Source organism: Lycorma delicatula, chromosome 6, assembly GCF_047948215.1.
Source record: "Lycorma delicatula isolate Av1 chromosome 6, ASM4794821v1, whole genome shotgun sequence".
NCBI lineage: Eukaryota > Metazoa > Arthropoda > Insecta > Hemiptera > Fulgoridae > Lycorma > Lycorma delicatula.
In genome coordinates, this window is record NC_134460.1 from 148,971,052 (window position 1) to 148,976,125 (window position 5,074).

Here is a 5,074-nt window from a genome sequence, read left to right on the forward strand (position 1 = left end):
AATTCTAAAAATAGTTATATAAATAAGTTCAATAAAAATTAAACAAACGCTCTAAAAATCAAATTTTACTGAAGACGAAAGAGAACAAAATATAAATGAAATGACTTGCACAAGAAAATTATTGTATTTAATTTTGTTTTAAATTTAATTTTTATACCTTACAGATACTATTCAAAATGGGTCTCCTTGATAGTTTACGCAAAATACAGTATGACGTATAACATCAAAGGAAGCTTTTCTAATAGTAACGGTCGTTCTTAAGATATTACAAAGCGTTTAAAATTCGGTTCAATAACTCTTGTTTGAAATTAAATTTTTCTGCGCAAACAAGTTCATTTAAATGACCCCAAAGGTATTAGTCCAAGGGATTTAAATCTGGGGATCTAGCAGGCCAATTAATTGGCCCACCTCGACCGATCCATCTGCCAAGAAAACTTAAGTTTAAATGCTGTTTAACGTCTTGTGAATAATGAGGTGGTGCACCGTCATATTGGAATAATTTCAAGAGGTACATCTTCTAGCAGAACTGGAAATTGATTTTGTAAAAACTCCTTGTACACGATACCAAAAAAAGGCAATTTTGAAAAATAAATTTTCCGATTAACTATTCCCAATTATACCACAGCATACATTTATCGAAAATCGGTTTGAAACTTTGACTCTAACTGCATTCGGATTTTCAGTCGACCACCTGTGACTATTCTTCCGGCATACTGTGAGATATGCCGGTTCGATTTGAAATTTGGCGAGTGCTGAGTCAGGACTACACTGTATTATTTGAATGATATTTTCTTGTTCAAGTACAGGCCGTTCTAAGGAACAAGCAAGAGTTGGAAAAGATCCGTTATTTCATAAGTTTTACAAAGTAAAGAAAATGTTTCGCGAGTAGGTATTCTTCAATTCGAAAATCTTTGTTTGTACTCATGTTTTACAGCCCGACTATTTACATTAGTAAAACCGTAAAGGAAAACAATATCTGCATATTCTTGATTTGAAAATTTGAACGGCATCTCACTTTTTTAAAAAAGCACGAATACTTTATACAGATCATAAAAAGCGCACGTACACTACACAAATCACAAGTAAGAGACTACGTACGATTAATAATAAGTTAATTGTTTAACAGCTGTACAATAACTTCGATTGTAACTTTGTTTCTGAAAAGAACAGGGTTGCTAACTTCAAGTTTTCAAGAAAATTAAAGAACTTCAATTAATATAGTATTCTTGAAATTCTGTTTTTGTAGAATGTTTTAAAACTCTTTTGTAAGTATTTCATTAAGTCGAGTTAGAGACTTCACTGTGTAGACACGTGTCATATGTTGCTCTGCAGTATTACTTTTTTTGGTAGAATTTTACGGATACGGACGCTGGATATTGTGGTTGTATGGTTAATGGACAGACACCAAGTTTCAAGATTTTCGGTTGTAGATTACAAAAGTTTTTCGAAGATAGTTCATTTCGAGTACTAGTGAAAATTTAAATATAATTAGTATCGAGATAGTAAAGAATTTACGGGGGTGGATGATTATCAGTGTTACTGGTACACAAGAATATATTTACAATATCCTGAGATAGCTGGTTTATATGTGAGTAGTTATAAAATTTTAATTATTTGAAGTTATACATATAAACTCTATATTATAGAGAATTTTTTAAGTTAAACTCACAGGCCAATACTGGTCTGTGACGTCACTTGAAGTAACATAAACAAGGACTTGTAAAGTTTTTCGTAATTGAGTTTAGAATGAAGTTTTTTAAGTCCTCAGGAGAATTATAAGGGAGAACGTATTTCCATCCGTAACTCCTTTCCCTGCAATTTTACATCAAACCCCCCCTCTCCACGGGATCTAACCGTCCCGGGTCCTTCTCCGGCCCCTGACTCCCCAAAAATTTGTTTTGAATTTTTTTGAGGTGATAAATTTTCTTGACCCCCGTTCCATCCCTACGAATTTTTTATTCCATTTTTCGAAAGATACATTTTGGCTACCTCCTCTCCCCTCAAAAAAACCTGTCCCTCCTTTTTTAACCCTCGAAAACCCATCGAGTGGATATTCTGCGAACTTGAATTGAGGCGCAGAACTCAGGAAAAATATAATGCGTCTTCGTGGGTCACTCACATTGGAGGAAAACAAGTCTCAAGGTTCTGGGACGGCAGCGAGTTCCGCCACGAGGAGACCAGAGTCTAAAGGAAAGAAATGCTTACGGCAGGGATCCTCAGAGGAGGAAGACCCCTCTCCGGACAGCCTGGGTGGATTAACATACCAACTCGGTATCATTATGATATCACTCAAACAACACCTGGGCTCAGGGCTGTCGAAGAACATTCCTGAGCACGAGAAAGAATTGAAGAAGATATATGTGGGCCTAAAAACGTTGACTGATATGTCGGCGCCATTAACGGTGATTAACCACGCAACACAAACAGACCCCACTGTGGGTGAAAAGGATGTGAAAGAGGCGCTACCAGGAATACCCACAGACAGGAACTGGTCGAGTTAATCTCAAGAAGAATGCCCACGACGTATAGAGACGAGCTCTGCATATTGAAGGAACTGCTGGAGGATTCGTGTAAAACGTGTAGCTTATACGACATACCTAAGAAATCTGGAGTCGAAGAAGTTACAACACGCCGTTCAGAGTATAAACCAGGTGACATACTGAAGGACGAGACGACAATAATTGGCGAGGAAACTAGTTCTAATAAAACTGCATTTTATGTAAATAATTCTAATAATTTTGTATGCATTATGTAAGACTAGCAACCATCAATTGTATCAGTGTGATAAATTTTTAACATATAATTTTAATGAAAAGAAAAAATTTGTACTTCAGAAAAAATTATGTCTTAATTGTTTAAGTAAACAGCATATCGTAAAAGATTGCTCAAGCAATCTTAAATGTAAAAAATACTCACGAAAACATCATACACTGATTCATTTAGATAAAACGCTGCAAGAGGCAGCAAATAAATTTTCAAAGAATCAAGCTCCCCCGACTAATAGTTCATATTGTACCTTAAAATCAGAACCTAACAAATCTGTTTTACTTGCAACAGCTGTAGTTAATGTCAAGGAGAAACCAGGTAATTTCATTCAAGCCAGGGTTTTGCTTGATTCTGCTTCGATGATTTCATTTTGTACTGAAGGGTTTACCGCTAAGCTTGGGCTTCAAACCAAACCTGTTTTAATGCCGATCTCAGGTATTAGTAATGTTGTTACTCAGTCTAAGTTAAGTGTTCATTTAAATATTAATTCTAGGTAAGAAAATTTTAATTTTAACTTGAAATGTCATATACTGCCATCGATTACAGGTTTGTTACCTAATGATTTTATAGACGTAACCGACTGGGAAATTCCTTGTCACCTTTTTCTTGCCGATACTAATTTTAATGTCCCTGGGCAAGTGGATGTTCTTGGAGCTGAATATTATCTTTCTTTGCTTAAGCCTGTCCAGTTAACTCATGATTCTAATCATACTATACTTCAAGAAACTCGTCTTGGTTTCATAGTCTCTGGTCAAATCCCTACTAAACCTATTAAACGGACAAATAATTCAGATTCAATAGCACTTTTTCTTAGTAATGAACAGCTTTCCTCTCAAATAGAATCATTCTGGAGATCTGATGAGATGGAAGATCGTTTACCGACTAAGGAGGAATTTTTCTGCGAAAAACATTTCGTGATGACCAAGGCAGATTTGTTGTATCTCTTCCTCGTAAGGAAAATTGTACTCTAGGAGATTCTTATAAACTAAGGAGAAAAACGCTAAACTTATGGAAAATTACCTCCATTTTATGAAAGAATATCAAGAATTAGATCGCATGCAATCAGTAGATTCATCTCAGTGTAAGGCTCTATCTGAAACTTTTTATTTGCCCCACCACGCAGTATTTCGAGAATCTTCCACCACTACCAAAACCAGAGTAGTATTTGACGGTTGTGCAAAAACATCAAACGCCCGATCACTCAATTTTAATTCTTGCTACAGGTCCAGTAGTGCAACAAGATTTATTTTCAATTATAATTCGTTTAAGAACTCATACCTACGTGCTATCAGGAGATATTCCAAAAAATGTATCGACAAATTCGCATTAATCCTCAAGATTTCCCATTGCAAAGAATCCTCTGGTATGATAATAATAACTCATCAATCATTCCATACAATTTACAAACAGTTACTTACGGTTTAGCACCTTCAAGTTTTCTAGCTACGAGATGTTTGATAGAAATTTCTAATCAAAATGAAGCCTCCTTTCCTGAAGCTTGCCACTCAACCAAGCAGGATTTTTATGTTGATGATTTGCTCACTGGTTGTAAAAGTATTGATCAGTTAAAAGAATTGTACAATGATATTTTGTTATTGCTTAACAAATACGGACTTTCGCTGCATAAATGTAATTCAAATGTGCCTGGTATGTTTGATGATTCTGATTCCTTTATCAAATTAGACAAAGATGAAAATATCAAGACATTTGGATTATCTTGGGATCCTCAAGGTGATGATTTCATTTATCAAATCAAACCAACGGATAATAACACTTCTTACACTAAACGTTCTGTTTTATCAATTATTTCTTCGATCCTTTGGGTCTACTTGCTCCTGCAATCGTTCCATTTAAAGTGTTCATCCAAGAGTTATATGGTGCGCTAACCTTCAATGGGATGAAGTTCTTCCTGCTCCGCTAGCTGAAAAATAGAATTCTCTGTATTCTCAGATCAAATCGTCAAGCAATTTTAGGATTCCTCGATTAGTTAAAATCTGTAGTTTCCGTAAGAGTTATCAATTGCATGAATTTTGTGATGCAAGTAGCAGTGCATATGGTGCTTGTCTTTTCATCAGATCTGTTGATAGTAATGAACACGTTGAAATCTACTTGCTGCGTTCAAAATATAGAGTTGCGCCTGTCAAATAAATCTCTATTTCAAGGCTTGAGTTGAATGCTGCTCTTCTGTAATCTCATTTATTTAATAAGGTTTAAGTGTATTTTAGGTATAAAATTTGATTCAATCCTTTTTTGGTCGGATTCTAAAGTAGTACTTTATTGGCTGTCTTCGCTTCCTAATAGATGGAAG